Genomic DNA, 26,941 nt, shown 5'->3' on the forward strand with positions numbered 1-26,941 from the left:
GTACAAATACTAAAGGGAGGGTGTCAGGAAGACGGGGCTGGTCTTTTTGCAGTGGTGCCCAGTGACAGGACAAGAGGAAATGGGCACAAACTTGAGTATAGGAAGTTCCACCTAAACATGAATTACACACAGACTCACACACAGAATCTTAGTGGTTGGAAGGGACCTCTGAGATCATCGAGTCCAACCACACAAAAAAAAAAAACAAAAAACCCCCCAAAAAACCCACCACCACCAACAAAAAAACCCCACAAGCACCACAAAAACAACAAACCCCAAACCACCACCCACCAACTAAACCCCACACCCACAACCCCATATACTACACCCCACCACAAACCAATAATCTTGGGCACTAGACCATGCCCTGAAGAGCCACGTCTACATGTTTCTTAAATACCTCCAGGGATGGTGACTCCACCACCTCCCTGGCCACGCTGTTCCAGTGCCTGACCACTCTCACAGTAAAGTAATTCTTCCTAATATCTAATCTGAATCTCCCCTACCGCAGCTTCATACCATTACCTCTGATCCTGTCATTATTCCTTTGGGAGAAGAGGCCAACCCCCGCCTCTCTACAACCTCCTTTCAGGGAGTTGTAGAGGGCAATGAGGTCTCCCCTCAGCCTCCTCTTCTCCAAGCTAAACATGCCCAGTTCCCTCAGCCTCTCCTCATAGGACTTGTTCTCCAGACCCCCACCACCACCAACAAAAAAACCCCACAAGCACCACAAAAACAACAAACCCCAAACCACCACCCACCAACTAAACCCCACACCCACAACCCCATATACTACACCCCACCACAAGACAGGCAGCCCAGAGAGATGGTGGTGTCTCCTTCTCTGGGGACATTCAAAACCCACCTGGATAGGGTCCTCTGCAATGTGCTGTAGGTAGACCTGCTCTGGCGGGGGGGTTGGACACATGCCAGGATGCCATTGGCCCTCTTGGCCACCTGGGCACACTGCTGTCTCATGTTAAGCTGGCTGTCCAGCAACAACCCCAGGGCCTTTTCTGCCAGGCAGCTTTCCAGCCACTCTTCCCCAAGCCTGTAGCGTTGCCCGGGGTTGTTGTGACCAAAATGCAGGACCCGGCACCTGGCCTTATTAAACCTCATCCCATTGGCCCTGGCCCAATGATCCAACCTGTCTAGATCCCTCTGTAGAGCCTTCCGACCCTCAAGCAGATCAACACTCACACCTAATTTGGTGTCATCTGCCAACTTACTGAGGGTGCATTCAATCCCCTTGTCTAGATCATCAACAAAGATATTGAACAAGACTGGCCCCAAAACTGAGCCCTGAGGGACACCACTGGTGACCGGCCACCAACCAGATTTTACTCCATTAATCACAACTCGCTGGGTACGGCCATCCAGCCAGTTTTTTATCCAGCAGAGGGTACACTTCTCTATGCCATGATTCGCCAGTTTCTCCAGGAGAACACTGTGGGGGACAGTGTCAAAGGCCTTATCAAAGTCCAGGTAGACAACCTGAGAAGTTCCTGAAAAGGAACTTCTTTACTTTGAGGGTAGTGGAGCACTGGGACAGGCAGCCCAGAGAGATGGTGGTGTCTCCTTCTCTGGAGACATTCAAAACCCACCTGGATAGGGTCCTCTGCAATGTGCTGTAGGTAGACCTGCTCTGGCGGGGGGGTTGGACAAGATGATCTTCAGAGGTCTCTTACAACCCCATATAATTCTATGATTCTATGATTCCACTACTCCTGTCGCCTGTGACTTGGGAGAAGAGACCTCAAAACCCACCTGGATAGGGTCCTCTGCAATGTGCTGTAGGTAGACCTGCTCTGGCGGGGGGGTTGGACAAGATGATCTTCAGAGGTCTCTTACAACCCCATATAATTCTATGATTCTATGATTCCACTACTCCTGTCGCCTGTGACTTGGGAGAAGAGACCTACCCCTGCCATTCTACAACCTCCTTTCAGGTAGCTGTAGAGAGCAATAAGGTCTCCCCTCAGCCTCCTCTTCTCCAGACTTCTGCAATGTGCTGTAGGTAGACCTGCTCTGGGGTGCATTCAATCCCCTTGTCTAGATCATCAACAAAGATATTGAACAAGACTGGCCCCAAAACTGAGCCCTGAGGGACACCACTGGTGACCGGCCACCAACCAGATTTTACTCCATTAATCACAACTCGCTGGGTACGGCCATCCAGCCAGTTTTTTATCCAGCAGAGGGTACACTTCTCTATGCCATGATTCGCCAGTTTCTCCAGGAGAACACTGTGGGGGACAGTGTCAAAGGCCTTATCAAAGTCCAGGTAGACAACCTGAGAAGTTCCTGAAAAGGAACTTCTTTACTTTGAGGGTAGTGGAGCACTGGGACAGGCAGCCCAGAGAGATGGTGGTGTCTCCTTCTCTGGGGACATTCAAAACCCACCTGGATAGGGTCCTCTGCAATGTGCTGTAGGTAGACCTGCTCTGGCGGGGGGGTTGGACTAGATGATCTTCAGAGGTCCCTTACAACCCCATATAATTCTATGATTCTATGATTCCACTACTCCTGTCGCCTGTGACTTGGGAGAAGAGACCTACCCCTGCCATTCTACACCCTCCTTTCAGGTAGCTGTAGAGAGCAATAAGGTCTCCCCTCAGCCTCCTCTTCTCCAGACTGAACAACCCCAGCTCCCTCAGCCTCTCCTCATAAGATTTATTCTCCAGACCTCTCACCAGCTTCGTTGCCCTTCTCTTTTTGTGGTAAGGGGCCCAAGACTGGACACAGTACTTGAGGTAGGGCCTCATCAGTGCCAAGAACAGGGGAACGATCACCTCTCGAGTCCTACTCATCACACTGTTCCTGATACAGGCCAAGATGCTTTAGGCCTTCTTGGCCACCTGGGCACACTGCTGGCTCATGTTCAACCGACAGTCGACCAACACCCCCAGGTCCTTTTCTGCCAGGCAGCTCTCCAGCCACTGTTCACCAAGCCTGTAGCACCGCATGGGGTTGTTGTGACCCAGGTGCAGGACCTGGCACTTGGCCTTGTTGAAACTCATCCCATTGGTCTCAGCCCATCATCGATCCAGCCTGTCCAGATCCCTCTGCAAAGCCTCTCTACCCTCCAGCAGGTTGACACTGCCACCCAGCTTGGTGTCGTCTGCAAATTGACTGAGGGTGCACTCGATCCCCTCGTCCAGATCATTGATAAAGATGTTAAAGAGAACAGGTCCCAGTACCAAGCCCTGTGGGACACCACTCGTGACCGGCTGCCAACTGGATTTGACTCCATTCACCACCACTCTCTGGGCCCGGTCCCCCAACCAGTTTTTAACCCAGTGGAGAGTACTCCCATCTAAGCCATGAGCAGCCACTTTCTCTGGAGGATACTGTGGGAGACTGTATCAAAGGCCTTGCTAAAGTCCAGGTAAACAACATCCACAGCCTTTCCTTCATCCAGCAAGCGGGTCACTTTGTCATAGAAGGAGATCAGGTTTGTCAAGCAGGACCTGCCCCTCATGAACCTGTGCTGGCTGGGCCTGATCACCTGGGTGTCCTTCATGCACTGCATAATGGCACTCAGGATGATCTGTTCCATGACCTTCCCAGGCACCGAGGTCAGACTGACAGGCCTGTAGTTCCCTGGATCATCCTTCCAACCCTTCTTGTGGACGGTCATCACATTTGCCAGATGCCAGTCGGCTGGGACCTCCCCAGTTTGCCAGGACTGCTGGTAAATGATGGAAAGTGCAAGCACTTCCGCCAGCTCCCTCAGTACCCTCGGGTGAATCCCATCTGGGCCCATAGACTTGTTTGTGTCTAGGTTTTAGAGCAAGTCCCTCACCACCTCCCTTTGTATTACAGGGGCTTCATTCTGCTCCCCACCCCTAACTGCTAGTTTAGGGGTCTGGGTACTCGGGGGACACCCTGCTCCACTACTAAACACTGAGGCAAAGAAGGCATTCAGTTCCTCAACCTTCTCCTTATCCTTTGTCACCATGTTACCTCCCATATCCAATAGAGAATGGAAGCTCTCCGAGTCCTCTTCTTTCTATTAATATATTTATTGAAATTCTTTTTATTGTTTTTAACATCCAGGGCCAGGTTAAATTCAACCTGGGCTTTGGCCTTTCTAATCTTTTCCCTGCATAACCTTACTACACCTTTGTCATCTTCCTGCGTGGCCTGCCCCTTCTTCCAAAGGCCATAAACTCTCCTTTTTTCCCTGAGCTGTGACCCTATCTCTTTGTTCAGCCAGGCCGCTCTTTTCCCCCAACGGCTCGCTTTACTGCACACAGGGATGGCCTGCTCCTGCGCTTTTAAGACTTCCTCCCTGAAAAACGTCCAGCCTTCCTGGACTGCTTTCCCCTTCAGGGCTGCCTCCCAAGGGACTCTGTCAAGCAGACTCTTGAAAAGACCAAAGTCTGCCCTCCGGAAGTCCATGATGGCAGTCCTGCTGGCTCCTCTTCTCGCTTCCCTGAGAATCAAAAACTCTATCATTTCATGATCACTGTACCCCAGATGGCCTCCAACTGTTATATCCCCCACAAGTCCTTCTCTGTTTACAAACAGCAGATCCAGCAGTGCTCCTTCCCTAGTTGGCTCCCTCACCAGCTGTGTCAGGAAGTTATCCCTGACACACTCCAGGAGATTTCTAGACTGTTCCCTCTCAGCTGTATGGTGTTCCCAGCTGATATCTGGTAGGTTGAGGTCTTCCACCAGGACAAGGGTAAGCAATGTTGAGACCTCTGCTAGCTGCTTATAGAACATTTCATCTACCTCTACATCCTGGTTGGGTGGTCTGAAACAGGCTCCCACCACATCCGAATTGCTAAACCTCCCCCTGATTCATACCCATAGGCAGTCAACTCTACCAGTACCCTCAGTTAGTTCTACACATTCATAATCCTCCCTAACATACAGGGCCACCCCTCCTCCTCTTCTTCCTTGCCTCTCCCTTCTGAAGAGCTTGTAGCCATCCATTGCAGCACTCCAGTCATTCGATTCATCCCACCACATTTCCATGATGGCAACTACATTGTGGCTTTTCATTTTGAAAAGATTCAGCTGTGCTGTGTTCCCACCTTTCCAGAAAGATCTTAAGGATGGAGATGCCCAATGGGTGGCCCTTAGTCAGGTTTATCTGTTTCAGAGAAGTGAAAGTTCAGACTTAGCTGTGTGTCCAGGATGTCCTATTACTAGTTCTTCATTACTCTTCAGATGCTTGATGGTGTCCTTTCATTTTTAGGAAAAGACTGTAAAAGAAACCTAGACAACACTTCTGGTAACTGCTTTGATAATCATCTACTGATGCCAGATGTCTAAAGCAGAAGAAGCGTTGCCTCTCAGTTGCTGAAGGCAACTCAGGCAGGAAAAGAGGGCAGTTGAATATTAGTATAGTACTTAAATTCTGGTAGTTAGCAAATGAAATGTCTTAGTACATGCAAAAACTTGTTCCTAGTTTTAATTCTACAGTGAATTTATAAACCTCGCAAGGCTCCCTACTGTATTCAAAATAACTTATGAATGTTTTATTCTGTGTCTTTGTGGTTTTGATTTTTCTACTTCAGCTTTGATTTGTTTCAAAAAGACTTGTCTTGCTTTGTTGTGATGGCTGATTGTTAGAGTAATACTATTTCCTCTTGTCCTGATTTATTTTATTTTATGTTTGTCCAGTTTGTCTCTTATTTAGTTATTTTTCTCTCTCTCTTTTTTTTTTTTTTTTTTTTTGTCACTAATGTTCAGCAGCTTAGAAGAGCTGGAGATTATACTGTCTATTGTCCTCAAAATGGGTGATACCCCTCTAGTGATCTCATCAGTGGCTTCCCTAACTGGTCAATAAAGCATTTTTTTCTGGACAGCACACAGCAAGGCCTGACATATGTTTAGACCTCAAGGGAAGACATTTGAGGTGCTTCTGACTTTTACAGTTTAAACTTTTGACAATTACTTCTTTATGTTTCATGCTGCATCAAAATTTCCCATGCTATCACACAGTAAATATTTAAGCATTATCACACAGAAAAAAATGTCATTACCTTATGTTTTCTTGCATGTAATGACATTCAGTGATGACAGGTGGAAAATATGGAATTTCTATGATGGATCTTAGTAAAACATTATATCCATTTCATATGTTAGGATGAGAAAACATGTCCTTTTACTACATTTCAAAGATATAATTTCCCATTTTCTGTTTTTTGTTTCCTAGACACTATTAAACAGGGGTTTTTTTTCCCTACCAAGATTTTATTGATCACATTGGATTATTTATGCTAATATAGAATATTTCCTATCTGTAAATGTATTAAGTAGATGACATAAAACCAAACAAAATGTTTGCAAAGCTGTCTATTAATATCAGTGTGGCTTAATTAGAAGATTCTCATTTGACCAAAACAGAAACACTCCAGTCTCCAAAAAAAACCCCATTTTTAAACTAGCTAAATATATATTTTGAAAGCAGGGGCTATGTAAACACTTCTTTTTCACTAAGATTTTAAAATATTTAAAATATTATGTTTTTAAATAATAATGTGTGTATTACAAGCCATTCTTGAACAGCAAAACAAATTTTCTTTATAAAATTATCCAGGTGACTCTAAAACTTTATGCCAACATTCTTTGGGCCCTGATTAAGAAGGAATATTAACAGCACAAAATAAACAAAATATATATCCTTCACCAACCCATGTGTGAAGCCTGGAATGAAAACAGAACTCCACAAAGAACTGATTTTTGATCCTTTTATCAATGGATTTATTAGCAGCTCTGTGTATTGAACACAACAATGTGAATTTTTAGCGAGTTTTCCAATGTGTGGAATGGGTGCTGAATGGCCATGATGACATTCAGGAAGCATTTTCTAAACATAACTATTTCATCTGTAGTCACAAATGAACAATAACAGACAGATTAAAAATATCATAAGAAAAAATGTCAAGCTGATAAGTTAATCAAAGGAGAAGAGACATCACTTGAATTCTTGTTCTATTGAAGCAAATTAATGCATAACAAATTCAGAGGATGTCTATCGGATCCTTCTTCTTATGCGCTGGAGATGGAAGAAGACAGATGTATACTCTTTCTGTTCAAAGCAGGAAAGAAAGATTGAGTAATACTATCTTTCTCATGGAGAATTTTGGAGAGGAATGAGTCATTTCCTACTCTACATCTTTGTGAACAACTCAGATTCAGTCCTGTGGTCACTCAATTACAGGATATTTTCAGATGGAAGCCTTTCCTCCCCATTCCACTTGTCTACCTTTCTTTCTTGACATAGCTTGTGTATAGTTGTACTTTCTTTATTTGGTCAGCATAGTACTAAATCTTTCTGATACCAAAGTTACTGAGAGTTCTTGGCATAGCAATTTCAAGCTGTGACCTTAGCATGAACCTTTAATAAAACCAAGTGCTTTTTTCAAGATAAAGGCTCCCATCTCCCTGTCCTTGTTCTTTGTCCTGCCTTCCATGATTGGAAACTGTGTATTTCCAGGTGACCAACGTGGGCTACCTGAGGATCCAGTCCCTCCAGTTCACTGCAGCATGTCCAATGGGTAGATGTAAATACAGCTTGGGACACTACACAATTATTTTACAGCACTGTAGCAGAGAAATGCAAGAAAGCTGCATGCAAACTCCAGTCTATATGACGATATTTATGGATGTAGAATCCCATTGTACCAGATCAGAAGCTGATAATACACCTCTTTATTTTTTCCTACCATATACTTCCCTGCAGATGTTATAGGAGATACAGAAAACATTTCAGAAACTTGATGGATCATTTTTTAGTACATACTTCTATGAATGTCTGAATAAAAATATCATTATATAGTAAACACTTACTATTTCCTAATATTGATTGAGAAAATCTTTGTTCGTTAATAAAGGTTAGCCCCAGCATGGAAAGTGCGAACACTTCAAACTGTAAATTTTGAGGCAAACTTTAGCTGAATTTTTTACACTTTGCAAGGGACAGACCTGAATTTTCCTATGAGATCTCATGAAACTCATTCCTCATCAGTAAGGTTGGAAAAGTATTTTAGAAGAGCTTGCTTTTATGTTGTGCATTGTAGATAGTCCCTTCTACTCTAGACTAGACTAGTAATGACTAATCTGTAACACTCCAAGCTCTTATTGAGGATGATACATATTTATAAAACACACTGAGGCTTTTATTCAGCTACCATCAGTGTAAGATGTTTTATTGCTTTATACAATTACCATTATGAGCAATCTGAAGAAAATTGTTGGGGAGCCAATTTGTCACTGGTGTTGACTTTAGCTCAGAGTATCAGTATAGATGTAATATATGCAAAAATTCACAATATGTGAGTCCTGTGGCTGCTGTTCAAAGACTCGTGAGTCATTGGATAGGGAAGAGTTCTTTCTTTTTTTTCTGGGGTGGTGGTGTTATTTGATTGACAGCAAATAAGATTACCTAATACCATGAACTGATATAAATACTTAAATTTGAAAATGAAAGAAAATAGTACAAGCATCTAACAGATTTATGATTAAGAAAGAAAATATAAAAATAAACTGGCTAAAATTAAATTTAAATACAAGAATATTGATTTATGTATTTTACCAGTTTTGTTTCTTTATATTTCACTTTTACTGAAAGTGCTTAGACCTGGAGATAAAGTGAGCCATTTTCCATGGAATATATCCAAGCTTAGTTCTGTATGACTATAGTTCCTCTCCTGTAAATGTGACTCTGGTCATTTTATGTAGTGTCCCTATTGAAGAAATATAGAATTGATACTGGCATTGTCATTCAGTTTTTACTTAAATTCTCACTGGAGGTCTAAATATTTCCATTTAGGAGACCAAGCCAGAACAGACTTATCTGAGCATATAGAAACTGCTGGGGACTTATGTCATGAAACAATTACTATCTCCTGTGAGGTATTCTGCTTTAAGGCATGAAGTAAGAAGATGGCCATGATAAGATTTAAAAACAGAAGTTAACCTGCATCTTCTTTGTTGAATTACAAATAAACGGTAGTGTGTATTTTAAATGTTTAATTTAAATAAAATAAATTAGAATTTACACTTTACAACTCTCTTGTTGCTGTCCTTTCATATGACTAGCTGACTTGTTCCTGATGGTGAAGAACAGTTATTCAGGAGTGAACACTATTCTTATATCCACAAGCCTCCTCCAAAAAAATGCTATGTTTGCCTACAAAAATTTAGATTTTTGCAATTTTCAGTGAGTGGAGCAGAGGAAGAGCCAGCAGAGGAACACGAGCATTTATGTACACAGGAAAGCTAAATTCATGAGTTCCAAATTCCCTGAGGGTGCCACAGTTAGACAACGATGAGAAAGAAAATACAAACACTTAGCAGCTGATTATATATCAGTGTACTTTAGCTCCTGAATTGCAGGTGGATCTGCTGGCTTGGTCCTGAGACTTCACTGATTCTAGGATAAATATATGCTCCTGGTCACATAGTCTCAACACAGGTTTTTTGGCATGCTTTGTTTGTTCTGTATTAAGATTTAAATGTTGCATTTTACTTCTAATCATAATGGTGGACATTAGAATTTGTATTCCCACCTAGGAAACTATCTAAAGGCTATTTCTATATCTGTATACGAAACATGTATAAATGTTCGTATATATAAATGTGTGTCTGAGTGTATACATGACTGTACATATATATGTATGATGCCTGACAGGGTACCTGTCACAGTAGGGAAGAGGTAACTGCCACCAAATTGCTCTAGAAATGAAGTCTGCCTGAATACACTTAGAAATTCTAATTTATAGTATGAAGGTGTTGTTTCTTTAAAAGCTTGTGTTCTTCATAGAAGCTATATAAAGTTAAATTACAAAGTCAGTTGAAAGCTGCAAAAGCAGTTTATCTTCACCATTTTGATCACTGTAAGTTCAGAATTCAGAATGAAGCTAATGTGGTTTGTACAGGTTTAATTAACTACAAGGCAAGGTTACTGTAAAGGTTAATTAAGATCTACCTCCTATGACTGTAAGGAAACACTTTATGGTAAGCACTTCTAGAGGCACTGTTTCCTATAAAAGCAATCAAGCATTTTGTATTTAGTGGTTTGAGATTTAAAAAAAAAAAAAAAAAAAGTTTATTCTGATTTACTTGAAAGCCTGATAATCATAAATATTACTTTGTCGTTTACCAGCAACACATGAAAGATAAAACCAAATTATGTGTAGTGTTTTATCTGGAACATTCTATATCTATTTCAAGACACTTGCCCTATGTCAAGTAGGCATTGGCCGATCTTTTGAATGATTTTTATAGTGATTAAAGTGGGTTGGTGAGACAAGACCAAAATAGATTCCTTGGCACTCAACCAGCAGGCAACAAGAGTGTATGTCAAATACATAGCTTTCCTTCTTTGAGCAAATTCATCCTCTAAGGTGACTTATTTCACAAAGAAAACAATAATTAATCAGATAACTATGTTGCTGGCCAACCTTCTGAATTGGCAAGAAAATTGCATTTTATTTAAAAATTATTTCCCCAGAATGGTAGATGGGAATTAGTCAGAAAAAATTGTTTGTGGCACATACTATTGACTACATATAACACTTAAACTCTGAGCCACTTGCAAGTATTGACTTAGGATAATCAACACAATATTAACTTTTGTAATGTTTACATACTGTTTTAATAACATCCGTTCTGTGGAAAGCTAATGGTACAAGATAAGGTGTTGATGATACTTTAAACTTTGATTTGTATTTTGAAAGCACTTTAAAATACTGCAAAATACTATCAGGGCATGGATCCATGTCACTTTACTTAACAGTAGTACAGTATACAGGTTTATAGTTAAATTGTCTAAATTCTCTTTAGATTCAATACTGAGAAGTTAGCACGTAGTGTGATTCATTTGTTTTATTTTAGAAATCTAATTTAGGATTATATGACTTGTTCAAATTGCCTAATTATTGAGAGTAAAACTGAAGAGACCTCTACACTTGATCAGTTAAGTCCTACCCGCATGCTTCCATTTATCTTCTGCTCTAAGTATTTCTGAGTTTTGACATGTATGATTCCAGTTGAAATCTATTAGTAAGAACCAGTCTGATAACACCCAGGGTCTATAATTCCACGTTTCTACACAAGGAAACTGTCATATAGGGAAACGCAAGATCCCTTTGATTCCGTGTATAAAGTTCCATCAGAAAGACACTTTGTGAGGAGTGTGAAAGGAAATGTGGGTAGAGCAATGCAGAAATAAAGCATGTTTGCAGATAAATCAGCCCTTCTTTACCATTAAACAAGGATTTTTTTCCCTGTAATTTGCTTCCAATACCTTAATTCCTTAGACAATGTGTTACTTGTCATTCTGTCAGGCTGCTGCCACCCAAAGATCCTTCCTTTTGTTTTTTTCCTATGTTTGTTTGTTTGGATAGCTTTTCACATTGTCAGGCTGACGAGATTTTTGAGTGCAGTCTTTCCTGCTTCAGGACAAGAATGTAAGAAATCACCATGAAAGACTAGAGGTAGAATGAAACACTGTTATAAAGCTGCATCTTCTCTTCCTAATTATTCACATAGCCTGGATTTTGCTTCTTTCTGCATGTGAAAAAATTGCAGAGGGCCTTCAGCATAATGCGTACCCTTACTTTCAAACAAAAGTTAAATCTGTGGTTGAGAGCATTGTAAAAAATTTCTGGTCTCAGACTATTGATGAAGTTACACAGGCTGAATCTAGCCAGATAATTGGAACCAAACCAATGTTATTCATTAAATTTAACTAAATCCATCTTTTTTCCTCTTCCCATATTTTAAACAATCTTCCCTGCTCACAGAAGAAAAAATATGTATAAAAATGTTGTATGTATATACTGCTGAAACTTGTCACTTATTACTAGAGTAACTGTTACGGTTCAAAATATACACAGATTGAAAGCTTGTTATTTTTTTGTACAGTATAGAATCATAGAATTGTCTAAGTTGGAAGGGACCTTTCAAATCACCAAGTCCAACCATCAACATAACACTGACAAAAAATACCACTAAACCATGTTGCGAAGCACTATGTCTACTCATCTTTTAAATACCTCCAGGGATGGCAATTCTACCACTTTTCTGGGCAGCCTGTTCCAATGTTTGATAACTCTTTCAGTGTAAAATTTTTTCTTAATATCCAATCTAAACTACCCCTGGTACAACTTGAGGTTATTTCCTCTTGTCCTATCACCTGTTACTTGGGAGAAGAGACTGACCCCCACCTCGCTACAACCTTCTTTCAGGTAGTTGTAGAGAGCGATAAGGTCTCCCCTGAGCCTCCTTTTCTCTAGGCTAAACAACCCCAGCTCCCTCAGCTGCTCCTCATAAGACTTGTTCTCCAGACCCCTCACCAGCTTTGTTGTCTTTCTCTGGACTCACTCCAGCACCTCAATCTCTTTCCTATAGTGAGGGGCCCAAAACAGGACACAGTGTCTGAGGTCTTGCCTCAACTGATCTAAACATCACAGGCAATTTTGTCAACATGCAAATTTACAGTCACATGTTCTGACACTACTAACAGAGTCTAGTGGAAGTGAAACATTGCCCACAGTGGAGGAAGATAGGGTTAGGGAGCACACAGAATCACATGGGGTTGGAAGGGACCTCTGGAGATCATAGAATCACAGAATCTTCATGGTTGGAAGGGACCTCTGAGATCATCGAGTCCAACAACAAAAAAACAAACCACCACCACCAACAACAACCCACAACACAAACCAAACCAACACACACAGCCACACCACACTCACCCACAGAGAGACAAAAACCAACAATCTAGGGCATTAGAGCATGCCCTGAAGTGACACGTCTACATGTTTCTTAAATACCTCCAGGGATGGTGACTCCACCACCTCCCTGGCCACGCTGTTCCAGTGCCTGACCACTCTCACAGTAAAGTAATTCTTCCTAATATCTAATCTAAACCTCCCCTGCTGCAACTTCAGACCATTTCCTCTGGTCCTGTCATTATTCCCTTGGGAGAAGAGGTCAACACCCACCTCTCTACAACCTCCTTTCAGGGAGTTGTACAGGGCAATGAGGTCTCCCCTCAGCCTCCTCTTCTCCAAGCTAAACATGCCCAGTTCCCTCAGCCTCTCCTCATAGGACTTGTTCTCCAGACCCCTCACCAGCTTGGTGGCTCTCCTCTGGAACACGCTCCAGCACTTCTATGTCCTTCCTGTAGGGAGGGATCCAAAACTGAACACAGCACTCGAGGTGAGGCCTCACCAGTGCTGAGTACAGAGGCACGAGGACTTCCCTACTCCTGCTGGCCATGATATTCCTGATACAGGCCAAGATGCCATTGGCCCTCTTGGCCACCTGGGCACACTGCTGTCTCATGTTAAGCTGGCTGTCCAGCAACAACCCCAGGGCCTTTTCTGCCAGGCAGCTTTCCAGCCACTCTTCCCCAAGCCTGTAGCATTGCCGGGATTTGTTGTGACATCTAATTGCCTGGTGTTGGTCATCTAGTCCAACCCCCCTGCCAAAGCAGATGCATGTAAGTCCAAGCAGGATACATCAAGGGATGCTACAGATGCTATTATTTTTGAAAGATCAAGGGAGATACTTGATGATGGAATGATGGCAAATATCCCATTTATTTTCAGAAAAGGCAAGAAGGAGAATATTGGGAACTACAGTCTTATCAGTCTAACCTTAGTCCCTTGGAAGATTGTGGAGCAAGTAATGATGAAAGCCATTTCCAAACATGTGAAGGACGGGAAGTTGTTTTCAAAGAGACAGAGACACTCTCTATAATCTTTGAAAGATACTGGAGTACAGGTGATTGGCCAAGGACTGAAGGAAAAACAATGTCACTCCAGTCTTCAAAAAGGGCAAGAAGGAAGATCTGGGAAACTACAGGCCAGTCAGCCTCACCTCCACCCCTGTAAAGACGATGGAATGGCTAATTCTGGGTGTCATCTCAAAGCATATGGAGGAAAATAAGGTTATTAGGAGTAGTCAGCATGGATTCACCACGGGGCAGTCATGCTTGACCAGTTTGATAGCCTTCTATGATGACATGACTGGATGGATAGATGGCAGTGGATGTTGTCTACCTTGACTTCAGCAAGGCTTTTGACACAATCTCCCACAGCATCCTCATAAGCAAGCTTAGGAAGTATGGGTTAGGTGAATGGAGAGTGACTTGGATTGAAAACTTGCTGAAAGACAGAGCCCAGAGGATTATGATTTGTGGCACAGAATCTAGTTGGAGGTCTGTAACAAGTGGTGTTTCCCAGGGGTCAGTACTGGGTCCAGTCCTCTTCAATATATTCATCAGTGACTTAAATGAAGGGATAAACTGTACCCTCAGGAGCTGATAAGATTTGACAATTTTAGAGGTACTCATTCAACATTAATATGCCCACTTCCCCTCTACAATGAACCTTTGGTGGCATCAAGGTCACTTAACCAGAGTGTTTAATGTTTTCCCAAGGTTTCTTTGAAGTAGTTTGTTTAACATGAAGGATTTGCTACCCGCATAATAAATGTAACTTATAAAATCTTCCAGAGGAAGCTAATGTTTATGATAATGTCTTTTTATCTTTAGAAAACATGAAAATAAAAATTTAACAAATTTAACTGGATAGGTAAAAGTAGCTACCACTTATCAACTCTCCAGTAGGATTATATCTTATCATATAATTTTCAGTTATCGAAGGTTTACAAAATGATACTGCTGCTATAATTCTAAGGCTTTTTTTTGAAGGAAAGTGGTTGTAAACTTCTTTCACACAGTTTTAGGTTTAAATGTTGACAAGTCAATTACATTTTTAGTTTACATTATGCAATATTAGAGCTATACAATGAGCTGATAGCAAATGCTACTCTAATTTTCCACTTATTTGGAGGTGGAAAACATCAGACTTATTTCTATATTTCCACAGACTGAAGCATAAACAGCCATACAGAAACAAATTTCAAATAATCCTCTTGCTCTCCCTCCCTCTCCCTTCAGAAAAAGAGCTAAATATGGCTGGCAACTGAAAAAACAAATCAAAACAAATAAAAAACAAAACAAAACAAAACAAAAAAAAGCCTACCAGGATGCATCATTTGAACTACAGACAAAAATTAGAATGAAATACTTATTAGCTGCAAATGCATTATCTATTTAATAGGATTATAGATGTTACTATGATACACTTTTTCTATTCTGAAGAAGCCACTTTTCTGTATCATCACATTTACTAACGTAAAAATAACACATTTTGCTTCATTCTTAGAAATACTGCTATAAACACTTTTACAATAGGCTCCTTTTGCTTGCTGTCTTTTATGTAACAGTATAACATCAGTAACTGAGAAATTTTATGCACATAAAACATACTAGATGTAACTGTAGTTATTGATATCTGTTGATTGACAGAGAATGCTTTCTCCACCTTTTTCATGAAGTATTTTTGTTCTTCTTCGATAATAACATATAACTTTATGCTGTTTGATGATACCATTATAATTATTATGCTCATGATAGTTATGGTTATAACTTGAGCAACTTAATATGAATTCAGCCTTAGACTACCTGTGGTACGAACTACACTGTGACAGACAGCTATTGGGCGAATTCATGACTTTTTTTCATGTTAAAGTCAAGCTATAAATGCTAAAAGAATGAACATACAGGTTGATTTCATCTGCAGTTCTCTTAGAATTCAGCTCTCCTTCTTGCTCTCTACTTTCTTTCATCCTGAAGTCTTTTTTTACAAGATTTCAGAAGAGTTTTAACATCTTCCAGTATTAAAAGTTCTAAAGAAATGTATACTACCGCTTGAGACCAGAGCATAATATTTGATCTCAAACAACTGGTGGCTTGGGAAAATGAGGCAGCTTTCAGCAGTGACAACTCACATTCAGTTTTGAAGAAGTGCCAGAGGAGCGAGTCCTTACATTATTCTCTCAGGCATTTCCAGGCTTTTTACCTCTATTTCAGGTTCTTCATCCATCAAAACATTGTCTTAGTAAAGGTTCTGAAAGAAATAAGAGCACAGGATTTATTTTTTTTTTTTTGTGTAGGAGTCTTCCTCTTCAGTGTTCTTCTGTAAGTCATGGTCTGTGCCCAAGCTTAAAAGAACTGCCTTCTCTTTTTTTGTTCCACACACATTTCTGAAGCTCACCTTAATCTCTTCAGTATCTGGGAACACACCACAAGCAGCTATCTCTGTAAGAACTAGAGTCCTCCTTTATTTATAAGTTACTGAGACTGGCATGTACTTTCCTGAAAGCCTGGGAATAGCCTTCATAAAAGAATTCGAGGCCATGACAAAAGAATCTATTTAATGCACAGCAAAGATGTATTCTGCCTCCTGTACTCACATAGCATTTTCACTAAAGTGTAGGAGCCCACCTCCATAGTAATTTTCTCCAATTTTAATATCTTTTATTCTCTTTCCTTTTTTTAAGCTTGCAAACATGAAATACAGGATTTTAGACTAATATCATATTTTAACTGGCACAATATTAAACCTAAATCTCTAATTTTTTTAATGTAATATGTGCTATGAAGCCTTGTCCAAGCCACCAAAAAAGAAGAATTTTACCATGTGTTTTTATTAGAAAACTCTCTTTTTGGTTGAATGCTATAAAAAGGCAAGATTTAATCAGTTACAACCTTAGTGTTGCTATGTGAAGCTTTGATTGATTGAAGATTTCCCTTACTGTGACAAATGAATTAAATAAGGTTTTTGCCCTTAAAACACAAGATATACAATCACTCCAAGGGGCAGATCTTTTAAAAAAGATGCATGGTTATCTTAGCTGGTTATACAACAGTGTCCTCATCATCTGAGTGCATAAAAAAGTACAAGTCTTAGCAGCTGATAATTTGCAGTTTAATTCTTTAGTGTATTCTGATTACTGCTGCTGTCCAGTTGGAGTTCCACCAGTTTCTGTAGCACTTACACAAAGAAGAATGGACTCCAAGACAACTCCCAAAATCATATTATGGCATCTATTCTATACTTCTTTAAAATTCATGGCTGTATTGTGCTCTAAAAGGCTATAGACATCAAAAGGGAAAGGCCAAAGACATACCATGAACAAGAAGAACACAGAATCATCATGGAGCATCTGTAACATTTTAAGCCAGTAGTTTAACATGTAAATATCAGAATAAATAGCAGAAAAATAAGTGAAATAACTGTGCATTAAAGGAAGGAGAATGACAGTTGAAAAGAAGAGGGAAAAAAAAAACCAACAAAGAAAGGCAGTTCTACAAAAATGAACCTAATAGTTCTATCTCAAACTTGTGTTCTTGCAGGAAAACAAAAAGATAAGGTTAAGATTTGGTACTTTTTCTTAATATAGAAAAAAGACTAAAATAAGCACACATAAAAGAAGATAATCAGGTAAAGGAGAGACCCTGAGTCATCACAGAATTTGAAGTGTAAAGCAGAAATGGTGGAAAGACCAGCTGTATCACTTTTGAGTAACTAAGCAGAGAATTATTTTTTACCCTGAGGCAACACTGGCCTTACTTTGCTCTCACTGTCTGCTTGACTAGTGGAAAATGAAAAGGAGAAAGATGCAGGGAGCTGGGATGTTGAGTGTTGTATGTCCTGTTCTTGCTTATATTATGGAAATATTGGCTTTTGCCTCCTATCAAAATATTTGTGCTGCTGTCCCAGCTCTTGCAAGGAGTATTTAAATGCAGTCTCTATTCACACATAAAGGTAAGTCCTGCTTGACAAACCTGATCTCCTTCTGTGAAAAAGTGACTCGCTTGATGGATGACAGAATGGTTGTGGGTGTTGTTTACCTGGAATTTAGAAAGGACTTTGATATGGTTTCTCACAACATTCTCCTGGAGAAACTGGCTGCCCATGGCTTGGACAGGAGTACTCTTTCCTGGGTAAAAAACGGGCTGGAAGGCCAGGTCTAGAGAGTGGTGGTAAATGGAGTTACATCCGGTTGGCAGCCTGTCACGAGTGGTGTTCCACAGGGCTCAGTATTGGGGCCAGTTCTCTTTAATATCTTGACCAATGATCTGGACAAGGAGATGGGGTGTACCCTCAGTAAATTTGCAGACAACACTGAGTAAAGGCAGGAGTGTTGATCTTCTTGAAGGCCAGCAAGTTCTATAGAGGGGTCTGGACAGGCCGGATCGACGGGCCAAGGCCAACTGTATGAAGTTCAACAAGGCCAAATGTTGGGTCCTGCACCTGGATCACAACCTCATGCAGCACTACAAGCTTGAGGAACAGTGGTTGGAAAGCTGCCCAGCAGAAAGGACCTGGGATTGTTGGTCAACAGATGGCTGAATATGAGCCAGCAGTGTGTCTGGGTGGCCAAGAAGGTCAACAGCATCCTGGCCTGTATCAGGAATAGTGTGGCCAGCAGGAGTAGGGAAGTCACCGTTCCCCTGTACTCGGCACTGGTGAGGCCCCGCGTTGAGTACTGTGTTCAGTTTTGGGTCCCTCACTACAGGAAAGACATTGAAGTGCTGGAGTGAGTCCAGAGAAGGACAACAAATTGGTGAAGGGTCTAGAGTGTAAGTCTTATGAGGAGAGGCTGAGGGAGCTGGGGTTGTTTAGCCTAGAGAAAAGGAGGCTGAGAGGAGACCTTATTGCTCTCTACAACTACCTGAAAGAAGGTTGTAGCGAGGAGGGGGGGCTTCAGTCTCTTCTCCCAAGTAACAGGTGATAGACCAATGATCTGGACAAGGAGATGGGGTGTACCCTCAGTAAATTTGCAGACAACACTGAGTAAAGGCAGGAGTGTTGATCTTCTTGAAGGCCAGCAAGTTCTATAGAGGGGTCTGGACAGGCCGGATCGACGGGCCAAGGCCAACTGTATGAAGTTCAACAAGGCCAAATGTTGGGTCCTGCACCTGGATCACAACCTCATGCAGCACTACAAGCTTGAGGAACAGTGGTTGGAAAGCTGCCCAGCAGAAAGGACCTGGGATTGTTGGTCAACAGATGGCTGAATATGAGCCAGCAGTGTGTCTGGGTGGCCAAGAAGGTCAACAGCATCCTGGCCTGTATCAGGAATAGTGTGGCCAGCAGGAGTAGGGAAGTCACCGTTCCCCTGTACTCGGCACTGGTGAGGCCCCGCGTTGAGTACTGTGTTCAGTTTTGGGTCCCTCACTACAGGAAAGACATTGAAGTGCTGGAGTGAGTCCAGAGAAGGACAACAAATTGGTGAAGGGTCTAGAGTGTAAGTCTTATGAGGAGAGGCTGAGGGAGCTGGGGTTGTTTAGCCTAGAGAAAAGGAGGCTGAGAGGAGACCTTATTGCTCTCTACAACTACCTGAAAGAAGGTTGTAGCGAGGAGGGGGGGCTTCAGTCTCTTCTCCCAAGTAACAGGTGATAGGACAAGAGGAAATAACCTCAAGTTGCACCAGGGGCAGTTTACATTGGATATTAGGAAAAATTGCTTCATTGCAAGGGTTTTCAAGTATTGGAATAGGCTGCCGAGGGAAATGGTTGAGGCACCATCCCTGGAGGTATTTAAAAAATTAGTAGACATAGTGCTTAGCAACATGATTTAGTGATATGTTTTGTCAGTGTTAGGCTGATGGTTGGACTAGATGATCTGAAAGGTCCCTTCCAACCTAAGCTACTCTGTGGTTCTCTAAGAAATATGATATCACATTTTCAACATCTATCATTGGAACAACAAGGAGAAATGCAGGATCAGCTCCATGGTTTTGAACTAATCCTATTCATTCAATCTTCAAGCGAATTGAAACAAAACTGAAACTGTTCTACAGCTGAAAAGACTGGCAGGTTTGTTTGCAGGTTTTACCAGTGTCTTTTTTGGTATTATGAAACTTCTTTATGAGCAGCCTTTTTCAAGATGAGCTTTCCAAGATGAAAACTGAAATAATTGGAAGTCACAGAGTAGTTTTCTTTGCATCTGTCCTACTGCTTTTATTTAGAAAAGGTGAATTTTTTATTGATGTTGCTAGCTCAAAATATTTACCTAAATGTATTATCAGTGACTGTGATGAATTTTTACAGCATTTTAATGCAGTTCTTAATACTTTCTCATTTTAATCTTTGAAGTATAATGTGCTTATGAGACAGCTGGCAGCTGGTATTTCATTTCTATTTGTATACATGTTGAAAACATTGTGGTATTATTATGGACGTTAAAGGAAATACACTGTTACATAAGAATTCTGCTTATCCCATGAATCCAAAGATTTTTAGATATGGCAAAGTGAACTGTGAAAAAACAGTATACAAAAAGTTAGTTATCTAGCTATCAATACATTTTTTTTATGGAAGAAATATGGAAATACCCCAGCCTTTTATCACTTTTTAAGAAATAAATCCCAGTATATCAGTAAATTCAAGAGACAGCAAAAAAATCTCATACTCCAGCAGGCAGAACAGTATTCAGTCTCAAGCTATAACTCTGTGAGACATGTATTATCTTACTGCTGAGCAGTGAATTTGAGAGAAATAATACTATTGAATAATTCTAAATAAACTGCAATAGATCTGCTGATATCCTAAATTTAAAGCAGAAGCTGATGTTTTTTCTTGAAAGGCTAGTTATAAATTGCTAAATCCTCACCTACAGGCTCTCAACTCTCTCATCTGACACCATGGAGTGTTTTAGGGACATCTCACTCTCTATCCATTCCTTGACATAAAGGGCAACACCTCCACCCCTCCTTCCTTCCCTGTCTCTTCTGAACAACCTGTAGCCCTCAATATCCACACTCCAGTCATGGGATTCATCCCACCAGGTTTCAGTGATGGCCACTATGTCATATCTTTCCAGCAGCACAGTAGCTTCCAACTCCTCCTGTTTGTTGCCCATGCTGTGTGCATTGGTGTAGAGGCACTTCATCTGGGCTGTTGGCTGTGCTGCCTTCTTAGGGGAATACCCCCTGGAGTGTTTCTCAGATGTTTCTCTCTGCACTGCATCTACCCCGGGAGCTGCTGGCACATCACTGTAAGACTTCGTCTGTAGTGAAGGGTCACCAGCTTGGCTCAGGGAGCCAGGCTGAAGGCCCTTACTAGGACCCTGTCCTTCCAATCCTGGTGTGGTACTCCAAAACTTATCAACCCCTACCCCCTCCCATCTAGTTTAAAGCCCTGTTAATCAAATCCACAATCTCTTTAGCAAGAACCCCCTTCCCCCTTGGAAAGAGGCACCTCCCATTAGATGTTAACAGGCCTGGTGTTGTACAGTCAGATCTATTGTCAAAGAACCCAAAATTATGGCGGTGGCACCAGCTACGGAGCCACATGTTAATCGACTGAATATTTCTGTTCCACCCAGTGTCATTGCCTGCTACAAGAAGGAGTGATGAAAAGATAACCTGTGCTCCAGATCCCCTAACCACCCTTTCCAACTCCCTGAAGTCTCTTTTTATTGACCTTGAGCTGCGGTTTGCTGTTTCTTCTGTACCTACCTGGAAAATCAATAATGGATAGTAGTCTGAAAGATGCACTAAGCCAGGAAGTTTCCTGGTGATCTCCTTAACCTGGGCTCCAGGGAGACAACAGACCTCCCTCTGTGGAGGGTCCACCTGGCATACTGGGACTTCTGTCCCCCTTAGGAAGGAGTCACCCACAACTATAACTCTCCTTTTTTTCTTTGTGGGTGTGGTAGTGATCTGAGGTGTACATTTTTTTGACTGATGTGTTTGTGTTGTAGGTTGCTCATCATCTACATTTTTACTCAACTGGCCTTCCTCAACCAGAGCCTCCTATCTGTTCTTGAGAGGAGCTGGACAGGGTGCAGTGGGCAAGGGGGAGCTCCTCTGCTGCTCTGAGCATGAGCTTTTCTCCATTCATTGTTATTATTTAGGCTTCCGTCTTTAGCCTGACTGGGGCTGGATACAGGATCCTCTTCCTCTCGTAGAGCCCCCCCTTGTTTCTTTTTCTCTAATGATGGCATTTTCTCTTTGCATTCCCTAATGCCGCTCAGTCTTTCCACTTCCTCTTTAAGCTCATGTTTAAGATCATTGATCTTAAACATGTGCACACAGGTGTTGCCTTCGTTGTCCTCCAGCAAGAGTGACAGGCACTCCCTGCAGCCCATCACCTGGACAGCAGCATCTCTCTGTGGCGGGTTAGTTTGGCAGGCTCTGTTCCTTTAAACTGGGGCTCCAGACTGAGTGGAGACCATTCTGGTTGTTTTCATTCTTGTTAGTTCTTGCCCGAACTCACCTGTTGTGCACCAGTTCCAGAAAGGCTGCCACCACCCCACCCACCAACTGAGAGACTGTTCTCCCTGTCTTTAAATCTCCTCGTGGCTCCTGGCCACACCCCCTCCATGCCTGATTGGTTGCCGTAGACTTCCGGGTTTCTGCTGGGGTTGGGGCAGGGGCTGTGCGTGGGGGATCCCTGAGTTTGGACACCCCTCTGTACAGTGCAATCCAACCCTCTCCTCAGGCTCACCTCAGTTCTCGTCACCACTGCTGCCTCACCGAGCCAATGTACCTAATTTTTTTTTTCTTGGGAAATAACATCATTTTCTATGGTGCTCTGAAATTAAACTAGAAAAATGTGACTATACTCTCATGTGGGATACTGATGTCTATAATTATGAAATCGCCATTCCTAAATTGTCACTTCACAAAGGTTGGAGGATCTAAATAGAAAATACAGACAGAGATGTGATTAAAAAAAAAGCCATTTGAATTACCATTTCAAATGTTTGTTGAGATTTGGGACTTTCTTTTACTATATTTTTCTGAATTTCTACGGAACAACAGAAGAGATAATAGGTTGTGACTATAGTCTGACATTATCCTAAAGATATCAAAATGAAAAAAAAACAGGTTCTCACCTCCTGGATGCTTTTCCACCACTCTTATTACCTGTGACTCTTTCTAAAAAGGAAGATTGAAGAATACAGCTTCCTAAACTCTGTAGCATACTATATAAAACAATGACAAAGTGTTTAAAAACATCAAAATTTTGGCTGTAACTTTACCCCTGCCTAGCTTAGAATCATAGAATTGTCTAGGTTGGAAGGGACCTTAAAGATCATCTAGTCCAACCATCAACATAACTCTGACAAAATATAAATAAGAAATAAGCAATTTAAAAAAAATCACTAAAACATATTCCTGAGGACCATATCAACCCATCTTTTGAACACCTCCAGGGATGGTGTCTCAACCACTTCCCTGGGCAGCCCATTCCAATGCTGGATAACCCTTTCCATGAAGAAATTTTTCCTAATATCCAATCTAAACCTCCCCTGGTGCAACTTGAGGCTGTTTCCCCTTGTCCTATCTCCTGTGACTTGGGAGAAGAGACCGATCCCCGCCTCTCTACACCCCCCCTTCAAGTAGTCATAGAGCACAATGAGGTCTCCCCTCAGCCTCCTTCAGGCTGAACAACCCCAGCTCCCTCAGCCTCTCCTCATAAGACTTACTCTCCAGACCCCTCACCAGATTCGTTGTCCTCTGGACCTGCTCCAGCACCTCAATGTCTTTTTGTGGTAAAGGGCCCCAAACTGGACACAGTACTCGAGGTAGGGCCTCATCAGTGCCAAGAACAGGGGAACGATCACCTCTCGAGTCCTACTTACTACACTGTTCCTGATACAGGCCAAGATGCTGTTGGCCTTCTTGGCCACCTGGGCACACTGCTGGCTCATGTTCAACCGACAGTCGACCAACACCCCCAGGTCCTTTTCTGCCAGGCAGCTCTCCAGCCACTGTTCACCAAGCCTGTAGTGCTGCCTGAGGTTGTTGTGACATAAGTGCAGGACCCAGCCCTTGGCCTTATTAAAACTCATCCTGGTGGTCTCAGCCCATCCAGCCAGCCTGTCCAGATCCCTCTGCAAAGCCTCTCTACCTTCCAGGAGGTCGACACTGCCACCCAGCTTGGTGTCGTCTGTGAATTTACTGAGGGTGCACTCGATCCCCTCGTCCAGATCATTGATAAAGATGTTAAAGAGAACAGGTCCCAGTACCAAGCCCTGTGGGACACCACTCGTGACCGGCCGCCAACTGGATTTGACTCCATTCACCACCACTCTCTGGGCCCGGTCCCCCAACCAGTTTTTAACCCAGTGGAGAGTACTCCCATCTAAGCCATGAGCAGCCACTTTCTCTGGAGGATACTGTGGGAGACTGTATCAAAGGCCTTGCTAAACAACATCCACAGGCCAGGTAAACAACATCCACAGCCTTTCCTTCATCCAGCAAGCGGGTCACTTTGTCATAGAAGGAGATCAGGTTTGTCAAGCAGGACCTGCCCCTCATGAACCTGTGCTGGCTGGGCCTGATCACCTGGGTGTCCTTCATGCACTGCATAATGGCACTCAGGATGATCTGTTCCATCACCTTCCCAGGCACCGAGGTCAGACTGACAGGCCTGTAGTTCCCCAGATCATCCTTCCGACCCTTCTTGTGGATGGGCGTCACATTTGCCAGACGCCAGTCGGCTGGGACCTCCCCAGTTTGCCAGGACTGCTGGTAAATGATGGAGAGTGGCTCCGCAAGCACTTCCGCCAGCTCCCTCAGTACCCTTGGGTGAATCCCATCTGGACCCATAGACTTGTTTGTGTCTAGGTGCTGGAGCAGGTCCCTCACCGCTACCCTTTGATTACAGGGGCTTCATTCTGCTCCCTGCCCTTATTTGCTGGCTCAGGGGTCTGGGTATTCAGGGAACATCCTACTCCATAACTAAAGACTGAGGCAAAAAAGGCATTCAGTACTTCAGCCTTTTCCTCATCCTTTGTCGCTACATTGCCTCCCATATCCAATAATGGATGGAGGCTGTCCCGAGTCCTCCTCTTGCTACTAATATATTTATAGGATTTCTTTTTGTTGTTCTTATTCTGTTGTTCTTATTCTGTAGTAAATATATTTTTCTAATCTAGACATGAAACAGGTATAGTAAGTATCATGTAATATTTTGGGCTTATTTCAGATTTTAAGCTTGCTAAGGACTTCTCAAACTTTTTCTGATCTCAACCATTCTGGGCTTGTTCAAAGCCATGTTATTATTAATATCAGATTGTAGTGAAATTGACTGAACTTGGTTTTAATATGCAATAATAATTGAGTTTGTTTCATAAATGTAAAAATCTTCAAGTCACTTTTCTCACAGCATGTATCATGCTGGTATACACCTTCTTAAAAGTAATTAAAAGCTCACATATACTCACCATTTTTTTTCTTCCCCTTCCCACAGGCATAGGAAAACTGTACTCTCACAGCTATTTTTTAATGAATTATCCCCTAAGTCACTGACCTTCCACTAAACCTTAAAGCAAATCAATAAACAGCTTAAGTCTGCATACGAAGTAAATATCTAATACTTTTGTCTATGGGTGAATGCTTACCTGGAGTGGCATTGATTATATAATTCATTTTGGTGTTTCTACTTGAGGTATCACTAAGAGCACTGACTCAATGACACATCTGACATAATATCTGTAGTGGAAACCAAAGAATTAAGTCACCTTCCTGACGCTGTTAAATTAAAGAAACCTAAAGAATTATCTGTTAAGAAAAAATATCAGGAAGAAGTTGTATTCTTCAGGACCAAACTTTTGCTCATTTGACGTTGTAGTATCCTGCATTACAAAGCATGCATATGGCAAGTTTGGATTCAGGGTTCAGAAAACATGCTGCTGCTGTCATTTTTATTGTCCAATATTTGAAATTTCCTGATCTGAGACTTGACATTCAAAGTATTACATCATGTGGGTTTAATTGACAGATGGCCTTGTATAATTTAAGATAATTTTTTCCAGAAAGAAAATAGGGCTTAGATTTTTTTATTTATTTACTAATCTAAAACAACAAAATGGGAGTGAGGACTGGAGAAGCACGCAGTTTTCACCTAGAACAACAGTTTCCTTCTTCCATGTCTTCTGTTCATATTGAGTTTCCCTTCTGCACTATAAAGAGCTGATTTTCTACATTTTTCAATGGCTGCTAATCTTAATACTCCCCAGCTGGCCTTCCAGTGTTCCCTGGGTAAATTAACCATTATATCCTGGGCTAACGGCCAACACAGTCCAACAATTTCTGAGCAGAACATTGTATTCTGCAGCTATAGACCCACAAACAAGACAATTTCTTACACTCACTACAACACATTTTTGAGATAGCAAACTACATTCTTACAAAAATATAAATACGGTGAATTTTTTATGCTCCATGATCATAATTGATAATTAAATTCCTTTTATAGGCCCATTCAATCAAATATGATGTCCCCAAAGAGAGAAAGAAAACGGAAGGTCTCTGGAGATGGAGGCCAGAGAGGGCAGACTTCGAATTCTAGACTCTGGTTTAGTTTAGCTTAATTTATGTGCCCACAATTGTACACAGGGAGTTTTTTGTAACTCAAAATATTTACTTTAGAAGTTGAATTTATACCACTGAAACAGAAAATTCTTCACCAATGTATTTAAAAAAAACCAACCAAAAAACCCCAGGAAAATCACAGGAATGTCAAGCACTGTCATTATTTTTCCAATAAACAATTTCCCCTTTAAATTTTTAAAGGGAATTATGTTACAATATTTCTTATAATATATTTTAAAGTAAAATGATTGTTATGGAATCTAAAAATAAAGTGGAACATCCCATTTAAGTCAGAGTAAAGTCTAGTATCAACAATACATTTTAGAGCATTTGCGGGCAGCTAGTTTGGATTTTGAATTTAAAGAAAAATAACCAACATGCTTTTGGTAAAAAATTGTTTTTGACATCTAGGAGTACTTAAATGGATACACAGAAAATCAACCTGAAATACACACAAAATCCTTACTTCCTTTTCCAAGCAGGGCATTAAATTAGCATGGAAAATTAATCTATTATTATCGAAATCCATAGATCATTTGTTGTTGGTATCTCCATGATTTTAATACAATTCCTGACACCAGGATAAATTGTTTAACTGGAAATTAAACAGGACCTATTAATTCCAAGTAACCCAGTGGCCTGAAAGAAACTTCGTAAATGTTTCATTCATTTAACGATATAAAGATACACATCACTGAGGAAACAGGAACAGCTGCTGTGGCTGAGA

This window comes from Calidris pugnax, unplaced genomic scaffold, assembly GCF_001431845.1.
Source record: "Calidris pugnax isolate Ruff unplaced genomic scaffold, ASM143184v1 scaffold153, whole genome shotgun sequence".
Classification (NCBI taxonomy): domain Eukaryota; kingdom Metazoa; phylum Chordata; class Aves; order Charadriiformes; family Scolopacidae; genus Calidris; species Calidris pugnax.